We start from the raw sequence: 22,638 nt of genomic DNA, 5'->3' as shown, positions 1-22,638 counted from the left end.
TTGTGGCTATTTTGAAAGGAATTGAATCTTTGATTTGGCTCTCTCTTGTACTGTTGTTGGCGTATATGAATGCCGCTGATTTCTGTGTATTGATTTTGTATCCTGAGACTTTACCAAATTCATTTATCAATTCAAGGAGTCTCTTGGTTGAATCCTTGGGGTTTTCTAGGTATAATATGATGTCATCAACAAAGAGTGAGAGTAGGATCTCTTGTGCTCCCATTTGGATGCCCTTACTTCCACTCTTTTGTCTGTTTGCTGTAGCAAGGACTTCCAGCACTATGTTGAATATAGGTGGAGATAGTGGGCAACCATGTCTTATTCCAGTTGTAAGTGGGAATGTTTTCAATTTTTCTCCATTGGGTATGATATTGGCTGTGGGTTTGTCATATATGGCTTGTATCATTTTTAGGTAAGCCTTGTCTATGCCTATTTTGTTGAGTGTTCCTATCGTAAAAGGGTGTTGAATTTTGTCAAATGCTTTTTCAGCGTCTATTGAGAAGATCATATGGTCTTTATTTTTGCTTCTGTTTATATGGTGAGTTACATTTATGGTTTTGGGTATGTTGAACCATCCCTGCATCTCTAGGAAGAAGCCCACTTGGTTGTGATGGATTATTTTCTTGATAAGCACCTGGATTCGATTGGCTAGGATTTTGTTGAGAATTTTCACATCTATATTCATAAGGGATATTGGTCTGTAGTTTTCTTTTTTGGTTGCATCCGTTCCTGGTTTTGGTATCAGGGTTCTGTTCGCTTCATAAAATGTTTTGGGGTGTTCCATCCTTCTCAATGTTGTGGAATAATTTCTGCAGGATAGGCACCAATTCTTCTTTATAGGTGTGGTAGAATTCAGGTGTGAAACCATCTGGTCCAGGACTTTCCTTTTTAGGAAGGATTTTTATTGCTGTTTCAGTTTCAGTACTTGATATTTGTCTGTTCAGGAATTCGATTTCTTCCTGGTTGAGCCTAGGGAAGCTGTGTTTCTAAGAAATTGTCCATTTCCTCTACATTTTCCAGTTTATGTGCATAGAGGTTTTTGTAGTATTCATTAATTATATCTTGTATTTCTGTGGCATCCTTTGTAATTTCTCCTTTATTGTTCCTGATGGAGCTAATTAGAGATTTTTCTTTTCTGCTTTTCGTTAGTCTAGCCAAAGGTGTGTCAATTTTGTTTAGTTTTTCAAAGAACCAACTTTTTGTTTTATTAATCTTCCATATGGTTTCCCTGTTGTCAATTTCGTTTAGTTCTGATTTGATCTTAATGATTTCACCTCTTCTTCTGGGTTTGGGGTCATTCTATTCTTCTTTTTCTAGCTCTTTGAGACGATTCATTAGGTTGTTTATTTGTGATCTTTTCGACTATTGTATATAGGCATTTACTCAAATAAACTTTCCTCTCAGGACTGTTTTAGCTGTGTCCCACAGGTTTTGATAACTTGTGTCTCCTTTGTCATTTAGTTCAAAGAATCTTTTGATTTCCATCTTGATTTCCTTGTTTATGAAGTGAGCATTCAATAGAAGATTGTTTAGTTTCTATGACTTTGTGTAGAAATGAGAGTTCCTATTAGGGTTGATTTGATTTCTACTTTTATTCCATGATGGTCTGAAAATATACATGATATAATTTCTATTTTTTAAAATTGTTTGAGACATGCTTTTGTCCTAGGATATGATCAATCTTAGAGAATGTCCCTTAAGCTGATGAGAAGAACGTATATTCAGTGGTTTGGGGGTAAAATGTCCTGTAAGTTTCATTCAGGCCCATTTGTTCTAGTGTCCATTATTTCTTTGTTGATTTTCTGTTTGGAGGATCTGTCCTGTGCTGTCAGTGGGGTGTTAAAGTCACTGACTATTATGGTATTGTTGTTTATCCATTTGTTTAGATCAAGTACTTACTTTATGAATCTGAGTACACCAAAGTTGGGTGCATATAATATTTGGAATTGTCATGTCTTCTTGTTGAACTGTACCCTTCACCATTATATAGTGACCTTTTTTGTCGTTTATTACTTTTGTTGATTTAAAAACTAAGTTATCTATAATCAGCATCACCATGTCAGCTTTCTTTTGGCTCCCGTTTGCTAGAAATATTTTTCTCGACCCGTTTACCTTTAATCTAACTGCATCCTTGCATGTTAGATGTGTTTTCTGAAGGCAGCAGATACTTGGCTTGTATTTTTTTATCCATTGGGCCTGCCGATGTCTCTTAAGTGGGGAGTTCAAGCCATTCACATTTATTGAGAATACTGATATGTAGAGCAGATTTCTGTTCATGATGTTGGGTTGAACTTTGTTGCTTTTTTTTCTCTCTTGAGCCATTTTGGTATCTGGGCTTTGATCTTTAGCTTTTGAGTAGATTTACATTCATGAGTGTTTATTGTACTGATCTGTGGGTAACATTGTTTTGAGTACTTCTTGAAGGGCTGGTCTTGTTTTGGTGAATTCCCTCAGTCTTTGCTTATATGAGAATGTCTTAGTTTCTCCTTCATATACAAAACTTAGTTTTGCAGGGAATAAGATTCTAGGCTGGGCATTATTATGTTTGAGAAGAGTGAGAATGGACCCCCAGGCTCTCCTTGCTTGTAAAGTTACAGTAGAGAAGTCTGGCATTATTCAGATTGGCCTTCCTTTGTATGTTTCTTGCTTCTTTCATCTTACAGCTCGTGGAAGGGGCTCTTTGATTGATATATTGGTCAGTCTGATGACTGAATGTCATGACATCTTCCTGTTTGCATTGAATCTCCAAGGGGTCCTTTGATCTCCTTGAACTTGTATATTGAGTTTTTTTCCAAGGCCTGGGAAATTTTCCTCTATTATATCTTCAAATAACTTATCCAACCCTTGATTGTTTTCTTCTTCCCCTTCAGGTAACCCTGTAACTCTCACATTAGGTTTATTCACATAATTCCACATCATTTGTAGGCTTTGTTCTTTTCTCTTGTTTTTCTGCTCTCTGTGACTGATTTATTTAATTGGAAGGTGTTATCTTCAATCTCTGAGATTCTTTCTTCTGTTTGATCTACCCTGTTCTAGGGGCTTTCCACTGTGTTTTGTAGTTCCCTGAATTGATTCTTCATTTCCAGGAGTTTGGTTTGATTTTTCTGCATTATTTCAATTTCTTTGGTGAATTTTTGTTCCACGTCCTGGAGTCTTTTTGCATTTTCTTTGTGTTGGTTATCCAGTTTTTCTTGCAAGTCGTTGAATTTTCTTAGGATCCATGCTTGAAATTCTTCTTCTGATGTTTTAGTGGTCTGATTTTTGTTGATTTTCATTTTTAAGGGGCTGGTGTTCCTCTTTGGGGGTGTGCTTCCTTTTTGAGTTTTCTTATTTTCAGATTTCCTTAGCTCTTTTCTTCCCATCTGGATCAGTTGTTGCTTCTTACCTGTAGGTTTTCATTTGGATAATGACACGCCCTGTTCAGTCTCTGAGCCAATAGGTGGTGTTTGTGGATGAGATTCGACCACACCCTGTATGATGAGTCAGTAGATGCCATAAAAGGGTGTGCAGAATGTCCTCCCTGTTGGTAGGTGGCCCTTGCTGGGAGGAGCAGGCAACACTGTTGTTTTTGTTTCCTGTAACCACCTCTTGTTCCTCTGGAGAGGCACTCTAGTACTTCAGGTGGTGAGTGGGGTCCTGGGACTTCCAGGTGTTTCCTTATTCTCCACCTCAGTCAGGGCTGGTGTGGGAGTGAGTCTGGGTGGAGCTTGGTTGGTTAAGCCTGTCCTCAAGCACCATAAATGGTATTAGCAGGAGTCAAAGTTCTGTTCTCTACTTCTGGGAAAAGCTGTCAGGGAGGGGCTGGAATGGCCCCACTCAGTCAGAAAGTCTGCCTGTGGGGGTGGGTCTGTCTGGGACCTTCAGTCTGGAGCAGGCCTCACTCCTTTCCACCCTCCCTAACTCCAGGGTATCTCCTAGGCCTCTGCCAGCAGGCCTGATCTCATGCAACTGGGTCTCCCCTGGGTGTGATGTGGGCCAGGAGGTTGCCTGCTCAGGGTCACCGCCTTAGCTGGGCACACACTCCTCCTTTGGGAAGAGGGTTTCCCTCAAGCACGCTGATCTGCCCCTGAAAGCACATACACCTTAATAGGCTCGTTCATGAATATCCCTTTTGTCACCTGGGCAATGTGAGACCTGGGTGTACAGAATCTGGTATGTAGAGCTGACCTCTGGGCCCCGGAATTCAATCCCTGATCCCACCAGGGATAGGAGTACCAGCCACGGGGAGCCTAAGCTGGGTCAATGTCTTTCAGCCTCAGGGGCTGCCCCATTGTCCTGGAATTACCAGGCCAGCAGCACCTGTGAGTGCTGGTGGGTAGGGAGCTCACAGTCTGAGTGCCCCTCAATCAGCTGAAGGGCCCCCGTTTCCTGGAGATGCCTTCGGCTATATTGTTGAGAGACTATATTGTATTGTTGAGAGACTATATTGTCTCTCTTGGCAGCCGCTGATAGGGAAGGGGGAGGGGAGAATGTAGCAATATGGTGCCTGCCGGTGGGCTCGGGACTGTGCACATGGAAGTGCCCCGAGGGAGTTAGGAGTCTGGTGCTACGTCCGCTGTAGGCTTACCGCTCACTGGTGGTTGCCGTCTCTGGGCTGGTGTCCACAGGTCTCTCCAGTCACTGGGGGGCCCACCAGCAGTCTAAGATACAAATGGAGGGGAAAGTTAACTGCTCCACCTACCCTTGCTGCTGGTCTCCAAGCTTCTTAGGAGGTCTCTTCTTCTAGTTCTTCTCCGCAGCCTCCTCCCATAGTCTCTGGTACTCCTCCCTCTGACCCTCGTCCAATGTATGCTCATCTGCTTGCTTCTTTCTTCTAATTTCTTCTAAAAACTGTCTTTTTTGCAGAGACACTTTCTCTGGTCATGTTTCTCATCTGCCATATTGCTCCACCCCACCTCTTCCAGTATACTGTAAATCATCTCTGGGTGATGCCATGACAAGAATGGTCAACCTGGTCAAAGACAGAGGCATATTCAGCAGGACTGTCCACAAAAGGCCACCCTGGTTTTTTTTTTTTTTTACAGGCTTTTAGTACAGTCATGTACTACATAATGATGCTTTGGTCAATGATGGACCACATAAGATTACTGTATTTTTACTGTCTTTTCTATGTTTAGATACATGAATACTTACCATTGTGTTACAGTTGCCTGCAATATTCCATATGGTAATATCCTGTACAGGTTTATAGTAAAAAGCAATAGGCTATAGCATACAGCCTAGCTGTGTAGTAGGCTGTACTACACAAGGTTGTATAAGTACAGTCTATGATATCAAACAATGACAAAATCACCTAATGATATTTTCAGAATGTATCCCCATCATAAACTGATACATGACTGTACTTTATTTGTTAAACTAAATGGATTTGATAAATTGTATTATACTGTAATCCAGTAAATTTTTTTAAAATACTTTCTACATGACAAGATATTCTTGTGTCTCCACTTTAAACCATGTTCAGCCAGTAAATTTAAATGGCTCAGTCACTGAAGGAACTTAGCTGAGGCCAAGTCTCCAGTTTCCTCCATGTAAGTACTTTGTTGCCATGAGCACATTTGAGTTCTGTTAACTTACTAGCATGTCTCTGCATTATAGTGACATTTAATTCTTTCAGAATAGATAATGCTACTTTTAAGCACAACTTCATTTAGCCAATGATGCTGTTATTCTTTGCATTTCTTTCAAGGGTAGCACATGAAGGCAACAGGGTCACAAATTGGCCAGTTTGTATATAGTATTTTTGGTATTTATGTTCTTGTCAAAAGGAGAAACTAGTATACTGCCAGCACTAGGTAATGTGTGTGTGGGGGTGGGGGGTGGGGGGAAGATCTGCATTAAAACTTTTCAAAAATTAATAAATTTTCATCTCTAGGATAACTAATAGACTTTAATTTCTTTCATAGTTGGAGTAGGCTTAAATTCACTAATTAAAGGCAAAAGACTATAATCACTGTAATTTAGTAAAATAATTTAGGGTGATTCTTTATACTATGTCTATAAACAAAATAGCTGATTGGTGCTGGGTAAGGGTGGAGCCTTGGGCTTTTCAGGTTGTCCTGGGGCCTGGCGTCATGAGGACTAGCCTGGCACTAGACTTTTCTTGGGTAGGGCCTCATATCTTATTCTTTAGTGATGTCAGTCGCCTATTTTACTCTCCTAATCTTACATGGAAGATACATCTTTTCTGTACCGTATTGTGTTAGTTTGGGGAAAAGGGTGACATGGGTAATGTTAAACTCTCCTTCCTATGCTCTTAACTGCATCTTATTTTTGTTATACACTCAGGTTCTGTTATCTCTCACCTGGATTTCTTAGCTGTGTTGAAGATATTGTCATATATAGATGATTGTTCAAATTAATGTTTCTGTGAGAGGATGAACACTGAAAACTTTGATTTTACCATCTTACTGATGTCCCTCTCTCTTCTTCTCTATTGTTTTTCTATTTTCTTTCATAACTTTTTGCTCTAATCCTTAGTATTTCTTTCCTTTTGCTTGTATTGAGTTTAATTTGCTCTTCTATTTTTTAGTGTCTTAAGGCTGAAAGTTAGGTTATTGTTTTGGATATATTTTTCTTCATGTAAGCATTTAGAGCTATAAATTTTCCTCTAAGTCTTGTTTTAGGCAAATTTGATGTTGTGTATTAATTTTCACTGATCTCAAAGTATTTTCTAATTTCTTTTGTGGTACATTATTGACCTATTAGTTAGGCTTGTGTTGTTTAATTTCCTGATATTTATGATTTTCAATTTTTTTCCTTCTATTGATTTATAATTTCATTCCACTGTTGTCAGAGCACATACTTTGTATGATTTCAATACTTTGGAATCTTTTGAGGCTTGTTTTATTGATTAGCATGTTCTGAAAAATGTTTCATGTACACTTGAGAAGTACATGTAGTCTGCTGTTGTTGGGGAAAATTGTCTGTTAGTTCTAGTTGGAGAAAGTTGCTATTTAGGTCTATTGGCTTTTAGTACAGTTCAAACACTATTTCCTTGTTGATCTTCTTCTGCCTTGTTGTTCTATCCATTATAGGAAGTGAACTATTGAAATCTCTAATTATTATTGTTGAATTTTTCATTTCTCTCTTAAATTCTATTTTTTTCCATGTATATTGGGGCTCTGTTGTCAGGTGTATATATTTTTATAACTGATCTATCTTCCTGATAAATTGACTCTTTATCATTATGAAATTTTCTGCTTTATCTCTATAAATTCTTTAAAATCTATTTTTTGTATTATTTTAGTTATTTCAGATATTTTATAGGTAATGTTTGCACGATGCACATTTTCTAATCTTTTACTTTCAATCTATTTTAGTTAAATGTGTGTCTCTTGTAGGCAACATATAGTTGGATCTTATTTTTTATTCAAGATGACAATCTCTGCCTTTTAATTGAATTATTTAATATATCTAATTCAATGTTATTATTAATATGTTTGAATCTATATCTGCTGGTGTATTTTTCATTTCTATTTTTTCATGTGATTTTTTGTTCCTTTATTCCAACTTTACTACTTTTTTCAATAAGTGAATAATTTCTAGTGTAATATTTTAATAATTTGAGTTTTAACTACACTTTTTGAGTTATATTCTAGTAGTTGCTACATGGCTTACTATATACAATTTAATTTATCAGAAGCAGAATTAGATTTATATTAACTTAATTACAGTGATATACAGAAATTCTACTTCTATATGGCTTTATTTTCTCTTCTTCTCTTTTGTGCTATTTTTATTATATATTACCTCTATGTGTGTTACATTCCAATATTGCAATGTTATAAGTTTTTACTTCATATACTTTATGTCTTCTAAAGAAGCTGAGGAAAGAAAGGAAAGTTTTTTTATATTAACCTTCTTAGCTATCATTTCTGGATCTCTGCATTGCCTCTGTACTTTTAAATGACCACCTGGTATCATTGCCTTACCTCAGTACAGCTTTGTTCACCCTTGTCTTCTTTGTGATACTATTGTCAAATATATCACATTTCCATATATCATAGGCCCAGGGATACAACTGTAAGCATATTGTTTCATACAATTTCTTTTTAAATATGTCAAGAGAAGAAGGAAGAGATATACTTTTATGTACTCTTATAATCAGGTAATTACCTTTACTAGTGTTTTGTTTTTTACTTGGATTTGAATCATTTTCTTTTGTCAATTGCTTTCAGCTTGAAGAATTTCCTTTAGTATTTCTTGTAAGGCAGGGCTGCTAATGACTAATTTTCTTAAGTTTTTGTTTATCTTGGAATATTGTTATTTTGCCTTCATTTTTGAAAGATAATTTTGGTGACTATAAGATTCTTATTTGGATGTATGCTGCTTCAGGGAGGTAGACATTGCAGGCCCTGCCTTAACTGCAATGAAATATATAGATGTAGCAAAATTGCACTTGTCACCCCATAAATATATAAAAATAAAAAATAAATAGTGAAAAACTCTTTTTTTGACAGTTTACTTTTTTCTCCTCGCAGCTTAAATATGTCACCCCACTGCTTCTGGCCTCCTTGTATCTAATTAAAAGTTAGCTGTTAATCCTATTGGGATTTCTTTGTATGTGATAAGTTGTTTTTATATTGTTGCTTTCAAGAGTTTCTCTTTGTCTTTCATTTCACTATGATGTGCTTGAGTATGTATATCTTGTATTTATCCTATTTGGGGTTGTTGAGCTTATTCATGGTTTTTTTTATTATCAAATTTAATCCATTAATTCTTTGAATATTTTTTCCTACTCCTTTCTTCTTCTTCTAGTAATCTAATGCATAAATTTATGCAATAAATGATGTTCCATAAATTTTCTGAGGCTGTATTCATTTTTATTTATTCTTTTCTTCTGTATTCTTTGGATTGTATAATCTCTATTGATGTCTCTTCAAGTTCTCTGTTTCTTTCTTCTGCCTCTTCAGATCTACTGTTGAGCCCCTCTAGTGATTTTTTGTTTTTGTTACTGTACTTTTCAACACTAAGATGGGGTTTGGGAGGAACCAGTTAGTCATGACTCAAGTACCACAAATTCTCACTGTTCTTACTAAGATTTAGTAGATTTTCTTGAATAAATTATTTTCCATTTGTTGTTTGCCCTTAGGACAATTTCTAGAGACTTTCAATAATTTTCTAATAATCATTTTTACCAGTTATGGTTGTTCTCTGGAGAGAGATCTGCAGAGATCCTTATGCCTTCATTTGAGAAGTAATATCACTTCATTTTTCTCTTGATAGAAATAATAATAATATTTTGCTAATATTTATTGAGTATTCATTATGTTACAGGAACTGGAGTGATTGTTTTACATAATTATCTTCTTGGATCTTCATTTTCCTTGCATATATATTTTTATGTTTTTGCTTATTGCCTGTATCCACTCATTATATTACAACCTAATGAAGGCAGGGATTTTAACTACTTTATTTGTCCTCAGTTTCCTAAAAGTGTTACAATGCCTGAAACATATTTGTTGAATAAAAATTATTAAATAACGAAAGGTTAAATATATCATTAAATGAAGTAACATCTTATTATTAGTTCAGTTTTCTAGAGGAGAAGATTGAAGCTTATGGAAGTTAAATCATATGCCCACATTTGCATAGCTAGTAAGTAAAGTGCCTGGACTTAAAACATAAATTCACCTAACTCCAAACCATCAGCTTTTAATCAACATTATATATGTTCAATGCTACTATGAGAGAATTTATATGCTTATTATTTTGTGTTTTTGCTATCCACAATGAGAAACATTTTTTTTTGTTATTTTGTAGAAAACACATTTTTGAACTACATTTGACACTAACAGGAGAGTATGTTGAGATCCTACTTATAGAATAACAAGATAGACGGAGGAGAGGGCATAAGAAGTAGATTAAAGAAACAAAGGTCCTCATATATAAATACTTTCATACCATTTTTTTTTACCTTGTAAAGTACTGGGCCACATCTTTTCAAGTTCGTTTATAGCAACCTCCTTCAGCATGGTGAACTAGAAGCAATTATTATAATTGTAGAGGACAGGAGAGCATATTGTATAATAGACTGCAATATTTTGTTTGAGAGACAGGGATAATTAGTGAAAGCCTTATTATATACTTTTCAGGGTGTCCTTGACTATTTATTGGAACTGTTTTGGAAGACAGTGCAGTATATTTTTTCTCTTTCATTATTTATAATCCACAATGTCCTGAGTATTACTGGAAAAAAAATAACCACAAATGAAAGACGTCATCATTTGTTTTTATAAGGAATGATGAAAGCCAAGCAGAAATGACATTAATATTATTGAGATGAGAGAGAGAGCTATATAAGAATTTTTGGATAATTCATCTAAAGAGAAAAAAGAATACTGATTTGTGTCAGTCACCTAAATGTTTCAGATATAATATTTTGTGTTTAAAATTTTAATTTAATTAAATTGAATTCTTCTGAACATTATGCAAATTCAGAAAAAGATTATGGCTTTGCCCAATAACAATCATCTTAATGTTTGTGGACACTGAAATTGTTAATAGCCTGACAAAAATTCAGTGGCTGTGTATTTTGCCTGTTTTTACTTTGGATAATTATGCAGCCAAAATAATCATCTATTTAATTAGTATTTTGATAACACAGATTATTTATCTCTTGTGTTTCATGTTATAAAATCATGCTCTAAAGGAGAATTTTCTGATGTTTAATTGTAAACTTTGCACTCAGGTCCATGTTCTATCATTAAAAATTAGATTCTTGGGCCGGGCGCGGTGGCTCACGCCTGTAATCCTAGCTCTTGGGAGGCCGAGGTGGGCGGATTGCTCAAGGTCAGGAGTTCAAAACCAGCCTGAGCAAGAGCGAGACCCCGTCTCTACTATAAATAGAAATAAATTAATTGGCCAACTGATATATATATATAAAAAATTAGCCGGGCATGGTGGCACATGCCTGTAGTCCCAGCTACTCGGGAGGCTGAGGCAGAAGGATCGCTCAAGCCCAGGAGTTTGAGGTTGCTGTGAGCTAGGCTGACGCCACGGCACTCACTCTAGCCTGGGCAACAAAGCGAGACTCTGTCTCAAAAAAAAAAAAAAAAAAAAAAAAAAAAAAAAATTAGATTCTTGGCCTTTGTTGTAATTCTAAAATTAAAATGTACTGAATCTGCAAAATCTAACACCTTTTGAGTTTTTTTGATGGCTACTATAACTAAATACATTAGATACAGGGAGAATTACTGTAGTAAATATATTTTTGAAATCTGAACACTCATATTATGAAAAATTTATTTTTGCACACTTCCCAATGAAAGATAATTTTTATAAGTAAATATATTACAGAATGTGGAGAAATAAATTGCCATGTATATACACTTTTGTATGTGTGTAGAATTTCCTTATTTTTTACCTAGTAATAACAACTCTGGTAACAGAATTTGAGAAGAGTTAAAAGATACAACCACTATTTGAAGCTTACTGAATATAATGTGCATGAATTTGGGATTCTTTGCAATATAAAAAGGTACCAGAGCCATTTTGCTTAAACCTAATCACCCCTACCTGAAATTATTTTCAAATAATATATATCTGCTTAAGGACTTTTTTCAGAATATATAAAGAACTCCTACAAATCAATAATATAAAGATAAACAATTCAAATAAAAAAATGGGCAAATGATCGGAATGGACATTTTGCCAAAGAAAATATACAAATGGCCAAGAAGCACGTGAAAAGATGCTCAACATCATTAGCCAATATAAATCAAAACCACAATGAGATGCTACTTTATACCCACTAGGATGGCTATAATAAAAAAAGAGACAGGTAATAAAAAGTGTTGGAAAGGATGTAGAGAAAGTGGAACTCTCATACTGCTGGGGGGAGTGTAAAATGGTGCATCTATTTTGCAAAATAGTCTGGCAGTTTCTGAAAATGTTCCTGGAAATGTTAAACAGAGAATTGCCATGTGACCAGCTAGTCTACTCTTAGGATAGTCCCAAGAGAAATGAAAGCATATGCTCATACTAATACATTCACATGAATAATTATAGCAGTTTTATCGATAATAGCTAAAAAAAATGGTAACTCAATTGTCTATCAATGAAATGATGAATGAATAAATAAAATATAGTATATATTCTATAATGAGTTGAATATTCTTAGCAAAATATTTTTATATTTTGCTGGAAAAGCAGAACTTAAGACAATAACATATCTGTGATTGTTGGGGTTTGGGGAGAGGAGGGATAAATAAATGTAACAAAGGTGATTTTTAGGGTCAAACTGTTCTGTTTGACACTACAGTGGTGGATACATGTCATTATACATTTGTCAAAACCCACAGAATGTACAAAATAAAGAATAAGCCCTATTGAAAACTATGGACTTTAGTTAATAACAGTGTATCAATTTGGCTCATCAATTGTAACAAGTGTCCCACACTAATGCAAGATGTTAATAATACAAAAAACTTTGGAGAGGGGGGAGGCAGTGTATGGGAACTCTTTATACTTTCCGTTAATTTTTTGTAAAATTAAAACTAAAGAATAAAATATATTAATTTTTAAACAGGAATGACATGTTGATACATACTATAACATGGATGAGCCTTGAAAACTTTATTCTTGGTGAAAGGAGCCAATCATAAAGAGTCACACATTGTAGGATTTCATTTGTATGAAATGTCCAGAATAGGCAAATCCAGAAGGACAGAAACTAGATTGATGGGTGCCAAGGCTGGGAGGTTGCCAAAGCTGGGGGGCTAGGTGGGTGGTTGGGAGAAAAAGAGAAGTGACTGCTAATGGCATGAAGTTTCTTCTTTGGGGTGATAAAAATGTTCTAAAATTGACTATGGTGGTTGTTGCACAATATACTGAAAAACATAGTACACTTTAAATGGGTTAACTTTATGACATGAGAATAATATTCCAATAAATCCATTAAAAAGTAATAGTAACTAAACAGATAAGTGGCTGTACTAATTCTCTTGTCTATACTGTACATAGAAAAGCTAAAGACTTTTGCCTGGTACTTCTGGTCCTTTACACTGTTTGTCAAAATCCAGAATAAATTACAGCAAAGCCTGTGCATGTTCCACCTTTATTCCCTCTTCACTTTCATTTTTAAACTAATCACAATTAATTACATCTACCTGCAAACTAAAGAAATCCCTCTGGGTGACTTGAATGCTTTTGGAGTGTAAGGATTATCAAATCATATGCCAGGAAGTTTATGAAACATAAGAAAGTTAATATATTATAGCTTAAGTCATTAATTATCTGTTAGTTTTGAAAGAAATGGGCCAACTTCACAGTGGGAGATTTGAATAGAAACATCTTTTCAGATCATCCAGATAAATCAGATGAAACATTATCCTGCTGTATTATTGAAATTGGGATCTTGAGAAAAAAAACAATCAACTATACACTAGTATTTTTGTTGTTTTTGTTTTTCAGTTTTATTGGTGACAGCTTGAGATATAAGTAGTATTGTTTTGATAAAGGAGTGGAGAGAAATACAGAGAGCAAGCAAGTGCCAGCCAATACAGTTCTCTGTATTCACAAAGTGGTAAAACAGAAGGGAAAAAGTCTTATTATGAAGCCAAGGAGATGAAGATTGGAGAGACCATGAAAGCAAAAGCTTAGAAAAGGGTGGCAGGTGGAGTTTGAAGTACATACTTGAGTCAACAAGAATTAAGAGAATTGCTACATAGCATATTTTATAGGGTGCTTTGTCCCTGGGCTAAAGGCACTACCCCAAGATATATTGGAATTCATGAATTAGAACTGATTTTGAGAAAATCTGGTACAAAATATCTTCTCTTTGTGTTTTACCTAAGATTTTTCATTCAGATGAACTATGACAGGAGAAATAAGTAGAATACAGCCATAGAAAAGTTTACTAAATTTGAAGTATAGACTGAGTTGATAAATCAGAGAATTAGTACTCATAGTCATTGACTGAAATATATGTTACACAATCCTCTATTTTAGGTAAAGCTATAACATGGGTGGCTATGTTACCCAAATATGACTTTGTTACCAATTCTCATGATTAAGCCCAAAGTCTACCAATTGTATTGACTAAATTTAGGCTTTTTGGAGATAGAATAAAATTTTTAATAATATTTAAGTTTGATAAGTTTTCAAATAGCTCTTTTAATGTTCTGTTTTAAATATCTCCTTAAGAATCTAATTAAGGTTATTTTTTGTTTTGTTTTGTAATAGTCTTCACTAGACCATGATTGGGAAGGGTATAAATATTGGACATAGACAATAAGATTTTAATGAGCAATAAGTAGAATGTATCAGAACAGAACCAGTGAAAATCTTGTAGTTGATAAAAGATACCCTTTAAACTTAGAGTCTTTCACAACATATCTTCTCCATTCTGTGACTCAGCAGACCAACTCTGCATACATATGGGCCTGGGGATGATAAATAACAAATAAATAAAACAAGAAAAATTTCAGATAGGATATTAGTATTCTGTTGCTGCTATAAATTACCACAAACCAATGACTTAAAACAACACAAATTTATCTTACAGTTTTAGTGGTCAGAAGTCTGAAATTGGTTTCACTGGGTTGAAATCAAGGTGTTAGCTGGGTTGTGCTTCCTCTGGGAGATCTGGAAGAGAATCTATCTCGTTGCCGTTTCTAGCTTCCAGAAACCTCCTGCATTCTTTGGCTTGTGTTCCCTTTCTCCATATTCAAAGTACAAGACTCCAATTTCTGCTCCTATTATCATATCTATTTTCCATACCCCTGATTCTCCTGCATTTCTCATAAGAGTACTTGTGATTATATTGGGTCTATGTGGATAATCCATGATAACCTCCTCACTTCTAGATTTTTAATTTAGTCATATACAAAGTCTATGTTGGCATGTAAGGTACCAATTCATTATTATCTCTGGGATAAAGAGATGGACATCTTTGGAGGACCATTATTCAGCCCACCACAGGTAGTGATACATGACATGAAGGAAACTAATACTGATGATGACTTGATACTTTAGGTGAGCATGAACAGTCTCTTTAATAAACAGTGTTATTTAAGTTGGGATCCACATTATAAAAAGGAGCCAAACCTGGTCAGATAGTATAGCACTCTAGGCAGAAGAAAGTGTTAGAAACAAATTTTCTGTGCAAGTAAAATAAAAGTCAGTGTGGCTGGACCTTAGTGGCCTGGAGGAAAGCGATATGAGTAGAAATGGGAGAGGTAGGTTGAAGCTAGATTATGTAGGATTTAATAAACTGTGGTAAGCAAGAATGTAAGTATCTTTGCATAAAATACCTTTTTTAGCCACATTCAAAAAAAGAAATAGTAGATACTGAAAGATAAACTTCGAAAAATTATTATAAGGTTAAACAGATGTGTTAGGTAACCTGGTGCAGCATGGCAATTGGAAATTGAAGCTGTTGGTGCGGTAGATTGAGATGGGTAAGCTTAATTTTTCTTGGCAAAGAGATGGTGTATCTACCCAGTTTTATGTAGCAGGTGAGTCTGTAGAATCTAGACCAAATCAACAGCAAAGATGCATGGGAGGGCCAGTTAAGGAAGAGGAAATTAACTTTAGAAATGAACATCCTGGTCATCTACATCCTAATCAAGAGGCAGTTTTGAAGAAAAATTCCGTCGTGAAGCTAAACTGGGAGTATGGTTATTTCTACTGAAGGAATGGACTCCCTATCAAATAGGTTCTATAAAGGGAAAAATATTTAGGTGAAAATTGCATTAAAGTAGGGACATATTACCATGGCTGAAGCCCATATTCATTTTTTAAAATTTCAAACCTTTCTAAAGTGGCAGCCTAATATCTATCTCTCTATCTATGTATATAGTATGTGTGTGTATTTATACATAAAAGTATATATATATATATTTATTTTTAGGAAGATGGGAAAATAATTTAGAAACCTATCATCAACTTCTTCCTGTGATTCAGAGGACTTCTGTGTGGGGACTGAATATCATCAGGAATTGAGAAGGTAGTCATTCTTTATTATTTAATAAACATTTAATAAGTATCTGCTTAAAGATAATTAGTAAGGTAACTGGAAATTACTTCCAAGTAACAAAGGATTGGGAAGAAATAGGTACTGTTAGCTTCCTGTTACTCTGTATTGTATAAAATGTATCCTCTTGAAATTCATGTGGTCTTGTTATACTATCCTCTACTCTTCCACACTGCTGTCTTTTCATTAACATTTAAAGATTTTATTAAAACTTTGATTATGTAGCTTTAAACTCATATCCTGCTACTTTTCTGCCTGTCATCATGGTCTATGTGGATGACAACATGACAACATCCTTTATCACAACTCTAGAGACTTTTACTTTCCTCTTCTCTAGCCACTATTACCTCTGGCTGGATCATAAAATGTGTTGCTACCAGGAACTATTTCGTTATGAAACCTGAAACTCTCATGTATCACTCTATCACTTTTATTTTTCCTGTCATTTCATTCATTTATTCCCTCCACAGCCATTCTCCAACTTTATTAAGATTTATTTTCTCCCTTTAATTTTCCCAATTAAATAGCAGCTTCTTTATATACCTTCTCTTTTATTTTTCCCATACCCATGTAATCTAGATTGGATTTCTGTCAGTCTCTTGTCAATTGTTTCAATTTATTTTTTTTTTTTTAGTCTTTCTGCTATAATTGCCTGACAAAACTTTAGTCTTGGGTAAATATGTCTACTAAGTTGACATCTCTATCAGTCAAAGGTTGTAGTTAAATGAATGCAGTAGATATTCAAGTACAATGGCTTGATAAAATGAGATGTTTATTGTTTCAATAACAATAGCCCCACTATGTCATTAATGTTTTAAGCTCCTTCTATCTGTCTACTCCACTATCCTTTTCATGTGGCTTTAATCATCATGGTTATCTCATGATTGCTTTAAGGCCATAAGCAATTTGCCATCTTTAGTCCCATATCTAAAGAGCAAGCACCACAAAAGAAAGGAAGTAACCAGGAGAAAAGTGGCATACCTATATTAGAAAAGCAAATCTATTTCAGATACATTTCAGCAGAATTCTTTGTGATTGGTCAGAACCAGTGCTAGCTATAAGAGAGACTATACATGTGTATATGTGTATGTGTGTGCATAAATATATGTGTGTGTATGTAAACATATATACATATATGACCAATATGAACTTCTTCAAGTTTCTCCCTTTCCCTCTTTACATGAAAACTTGCCTTCAGCTGCTTTCACAAATCCATTGTTTTCTGATATTTAAAGTTAGGTAGGTAGCAACAGGAACAGTTGATAGTTTCAGAATTACAACACGTGTAGGATGAACAGGGTCTTTTGAGGTAGTAAGGCTAGAATGATGTCAAATAACCAAAATTAATTGTTTTCCCAAGGTTCTTGGAGAATTTTTTCAGCATGGAGGATGAACTTTAGCCTTTCCTTGATGAAAGGAGTATTTTATCACCATTTTGGAGATAATGACAACATATTACATGTTTTCTTCTTGCATAAATCCTTCTTTTGAGTTTTATCAGATATATGGTTACCCATTGGTATTTGAATGACATCACAATGACATCTAGTGGCTGTAGAATTTTTTTTCATCTCTAAAAGTACATCTTTAAGTATAGAAAGATCTTTGTAAGCTAGAAATGAGAAAGGAGAATGAACCATTATAAGTTAGTCATTTTCTTTCCATTTCTTTCCAACCTGTGTTGTTTTTGAACCTGACCCTTTTCCTCTCTTTTCTACATTTGTTCTATTCTAAAGAGAGAGAGAAAGGATGCAGAAAAATTTGATACCTGACAAAAACTGACATATTTATGTCCAGTGTACCACTTCAGGGACTCCTTCTTGAGTGTGAAGAAATGAGAAGTGTCATATAATGGTGTTGATAAATATCCAATAGAGTGGCTTTCAGGGAGGAAACAGACGTAGATCCACTTCCAATTTTAATAAGAGAACCAGATCAAAGTTACTTTTTATGTCTTTGCTTACAAAGAAAACAAACAGGAAAACGTTGGCAATGGTGGAAGATGGTATAGGGAATGAGTGGTGGTGGTGTGTAACGTGAGATATTTTGGAGGGGAATATAGTGTTTTCCAAATAAGAAAACATGGTAGCATTCATAGATAAGCATTGTTATTGGTAAAAGGCAAAATTTATTTGGAGTAATTTTTATCACCCTGAAAAAATATGTATTTTAAATTGTTAACCTGAAATAAGTAATACATTTAGATTCCATAACAGAAAATTACGTTTAAACTTTTGTTTAACTTTTGGAAGAAATTATGCATTTAAAAATTACTTTGGATTTTTTATGTCGTTTTACTTTTTATAGTATAGTAAGCAAATATAGAACTTAGATGTATATTATAACTTGCTAATATCTGTTGTCTCAACAACTTTGACCAAAATTTATGAAAAATATTCTCCAAACTTTGACATCCTTTTTGAACAAATAACACTACATTTTGTGAGGTAATCCTAAAGACCACGCACTGATAAACTAAATTCCATTTAATTTCTAATTTTAGAGAGGCAAGGGACTGAGTCAGTCATGACATATGTGAACATATAGTTCTAGACCACGAAAACATTTTATTCAGCTAGTATAATATACTAGATTGCTGCTCATTGTTTTTCACTGGAACTTAGGGATACAAAATGTCATAGAAAAAGTAATTGGGTTCTTTCTCACAATTACAAAATGTATTTGAAGGATTGACTAGGACATATGAGGATATGCACCAATGTGAACCTAAAATAATTTGTGGAGAAGGGAATTACGACCACACAGGTAGCCTCAATTCTTAGCTCTCCCTTTTGTGGTAATTCTTCAACTTGAGCTGGAGGATAGACCATTGCCATCTGGGGATATGATGAATCCAGACCTGCACCACTCTTTGAGGTATTATGATCACATATTTAATTTTGGGGGGTTGTTTTTTTCTTGTTCTTTTGTTAGATGATCATTTGTTGGATCATTTGACTGGATGGTGGCTATGCAACAGCATTTAAGATGAAGGTCATGCATCTGAGCTCTGTATCACAAGCAACAACTAAGAGAGGGATCATAATTGGAGTTTGTAGCCCAAATCTAAGCCAGGATCTAAGAACTCTAATTACCACACAAAAAATACAGATCCCATACCCAGTACCTAGTCCCTGCAGCACCTGATACAGAGAAATGGGCAAAATCTAATTTTGTATTTTCTTTATTTCCTGAGTCTGTTTAGTAATATCTAAGATCCTGGAGAAGTTTGTAGGGATATAAGACTATACATGTTCACTTTTGAGAGGCAAGTATTATATCTAATATGGCTGGATTTTAAACTACTGACTGTTCAATTTCATGAACATCTTGAGGAAAGAGTTTTATGGCTTGCAGAATCTTATCTAGTTCTCCTGCTATTCTCATAGCTTGTAGGAGTCTCTTCACTCTTGGTGTCTTTTATAGAGGATAAAAAGGAGAGGCTTGAAGTGAACTATCCAAAATTGTCTTTCAGGGGTTAAAATTTTTGGACTCCAACTAAGGCCAAATTTTTTTCTTCTATAGTTGAGTTAGATATAAGTTCTTCTTTCTCTTTTGTATTCTCTGTCTCTGTCTCTGTCTCTGTCTCTGTATCTCTCTCTCCCTCTCTTGAGCATAGCCAAGAGCCAAAGTGACCTTTATTTTGAGGACAGATATCAGTGTGCTGATATAACAAACCCCTGTCTGATTTAAGGACAGTAGCCAACAGGCTTTTGAGCTGAGTCTTATATCACTAGTCATTAAGGACCATAAACTCTTTATAGCCAAAATATTCTTGTGAAGTTGTGAAATAGTCTTGTAATGTTTTGTTACCACTTAATAAGAGTGGTACTCCACCAGGCAATCTCATTTTTATTATAGAGATTATCAAATAGATCTAATGCAAAAGAGCTTGGTGTTGAGGATAAGTAGTGCTGCTTATTTGTAAGGTCTATAAAAGTGGTACAGCTACCCAAGATGTATCATCTGTTCCCTAGTTCTTTCCCAGTCTTAATTCTGTGAAAGTTTGGTTATCAAAGCTAACTTTCAAAAAGAAAAAATTCTCAAATTTTGTTTTTGTAGAGACAAAGTCCCTTTCTGTCAAGGTATAGCATGAAAGAGGGTTTTAGCTTACTTTTCTTTCTTTTTTTGGCCAGTTGTGATATTTTTCTCAAAAAATTCATTTACCACAAATACACCAGGAAATTAATCCCATGTATTACAAGAAATTGGGACTAAAGAAGTGCTACCCAGGTTTTTTATAATACCAGTTTCTTATAATACATGACTAAATTTGGATTTTTAGTCACTTTTTGGAATAAATTCAATGCCTAGCTACAGTTTTTAAAGGATTTGGATACAAAATGTAATTGAACCAAGGAGTGGCTAAGGATATAAAAATCAATATTAATGACAGGGATCATGGTTACTTGTTAAGTTATTACAGATATCATAGTTAAATGTTAGCCTGTTAACAACTTAGAACCTTAAATTAGCAAACAGGAAAGGAAAAACAACAAGCCAAAAAAATAGAGAGTGGGAAAGAGCAAGCAAATTAAAGTGTGATAATCTGTAATTGTGGTTGCTTAGATCTTAATCTGTGGGTTTTGAGTGGAAGCTGTTCTTTCCTGTGGTGTCCCCTTGGTCCTAGGCCTTTGGTGGGTGCTAGTACTTCTTGAAAATTATTTGTTTAAGGAGAATTCCTAAGAATCCTTACTTTTAAATCTCCTGATTAGAGACCACTCAAGGTATCAGAGAGTAAAATATGGTGTCTTTGGAAATTGGAAGACATGAATCAATAATCAAGATATAGGTTGCACAGGACAGATATGTAGGTCAATGGGACATAATAAATAGCCAGAAATAGCTGATGTATGTCTAGTCAAGTGATTTTTTTTTACAGTGGTTCCAAGATAATTTGATGAGAAATTCAAATAATTTAACTGAATAACTGAATATCCACATGTACAAAAATGAACCTCTACTCTTATCTCAAATGATATACAAAAATTTACTGGAAATGTGTAATAGACTTAGAAACCATTCAGAGAGACCTGAGACTTACAACCTCATCCTTGTATCATCTTTACAGTTCTGCTAGGACAGATGAAGCATGCACCAGTAACATCCTCAGTAAGTTTGTAAGGCTTTTCTCAGCAGTATTGATTACAATTTTCCTTGTTATGGTGGGTAATTTCATGTGAAAAATTTGAAAGGTTTTATTTAAGTCCGCAGGCATCACCATGTAGCTGTCCTGAAACACAATATATAATTCTCATAAAATTTGCAACCTGATTTGTTTCAGTGTATCTTTTCTGACTCTGGAGCTAATCATCAGCATTCTGTGCTATCCTCTTGGCACATTTCCAATGATTTGGCCTGTTGGGAATCATGGGAGATGATGACTTTAGTGAGGGCTCCTGTTTAGCATAATCATTAGCTGAGGCACAGGGCTCACCTTCTAAGTGTTTATGTCTCATTGATTCGAACTGTTTCAATGCTTGTATGTCATTTGTTTTTCCAAAATGATTATTTCTATATTATTTGACACAAGGTCATGATTATCAGAGTTAATTCACTTTTCCACATATCCACATATGTCACATATATGTCTTGGCATTTATTTTTTTAGTTGCATGCTAAACACATTGGAAGAGACCTGGAAGATTCCTCTGTAATCAGTAAACTACAGGGCTTGTTAAATGCTGATGAAAATGTAGAGGACTTTGAATATCATTTAAAAATAATGTCATAGAACTGAATATATTTTCATAATTTGGTTGAACTCTATATTTGACAATGGTGTAGGTATAGAAATACCCTAGCAACTTCAAAGAATGAATGTTCCCTTATGTCTCTAAAAAAGTGGTCTAGTGGAGGGCAATTTTGGGAAAGCTCCTGAAGTTGTCTATTTAATTCTGGATGTGGGGCCACACATTCACATGGAAACACTAACCTTGCTGGGTGGAGTGACTGGGAAAATGAGGGAAGATAATAACATCATACAATAATAAGTGATTATTATCTAGAAAAGAGGGCTTAAAGGCTTCTTTGTCTTCCAAAAGTTTTCTTTCACTGGCAGAAGGAAAACTGTGCTCACTACTCTAACGTACCTTGTTCTTATTCCAAAGTAGGAACCAAGAACTGTTCCTCAGCTTTTTGTAAAATTGGATAAATAATCTTTCTTGGTATAAAATCATTGCATGCTCATTTTAGAAACTTTAGAAAATGCAGATGAGCATAAAAAGAAAACAAAAAACACAATTATATCTACCGCCTGGAGATAACTTTTGCTACTATTTTTGTACTTGTTCTCATAGTTCTCTGTCCCTGTATATACTGTACACAGACATAATATTTTCAGTTAACATAAAGGGTGAACATTAACAATTATTTTTCAATATGTTTAATGAGTACATATTTCATTTTATGTTTGTATAATAATTTATGTAACCTGTTTCCTATTGTGGGACATTTAATTTCTTCCCAAGTTATTTTACTAGTAAATAATGTCCCCTATTAATCATTTCATCATTATATATTCTTGCAAGCTTAGAATATATCTTCAGAAATATACGAAATGTCCATTTTTTCCACACTGTTGCCAAATCAGAGCATTATTATTTTTATTTTTTAATCTGATAAGTAAAAAAATAAATACTTTAATTTGCATTTCTTTG

The 22,638-nt window shown here is 34.7% G+C and overlaps 1 long non-coding RNA gene across 1 annotated transcript in view; it reads left to right on the top strand.

Moving 5' to 3' along the window:
• The first annotated feature begins 3,536 nt into the window (after positions 1–3,536).
• Positions 3,537–22,638, top strand: part of LOC142870881 (uncharacterized) — a 94,056-nt gene continuing 74,954 nt past the window's right edge. The window contains exons 1-3 of the long non-coding RNA XR_012919206.1: positions 3,537–3,621; positions 15,857–15,952; positions 21,051–21,091. This is a non-coding gene — a long non-coding RNA (uncharacterized LOC142870881). The remainder of the gene's footprint in view (positions 3,622–15,856; positions 15,953–21,050; positions 21,092–22,638) is intronic.

The sequence above is a fragment of the Microcebus murinus genome, chromosome 5, assembly GCF_040939455.1.
Source record: "Microcebus murinus isolate Inina chromosome 5, M.murinus_Inina_mat1.0, whole genome shotgun sequence".
In the NCBI taxonomy this organism is placed as follows: Eukaryota; Metazoa; Chordata; class Mammalia; order Primates; family Cheirogaleidae; genus Microcebus; species Microcebus murinus.
Note: the sequence above shows the minus strand (reverse complement) of the source record. Positions and strands in the feature narration are given on the sequence as shown.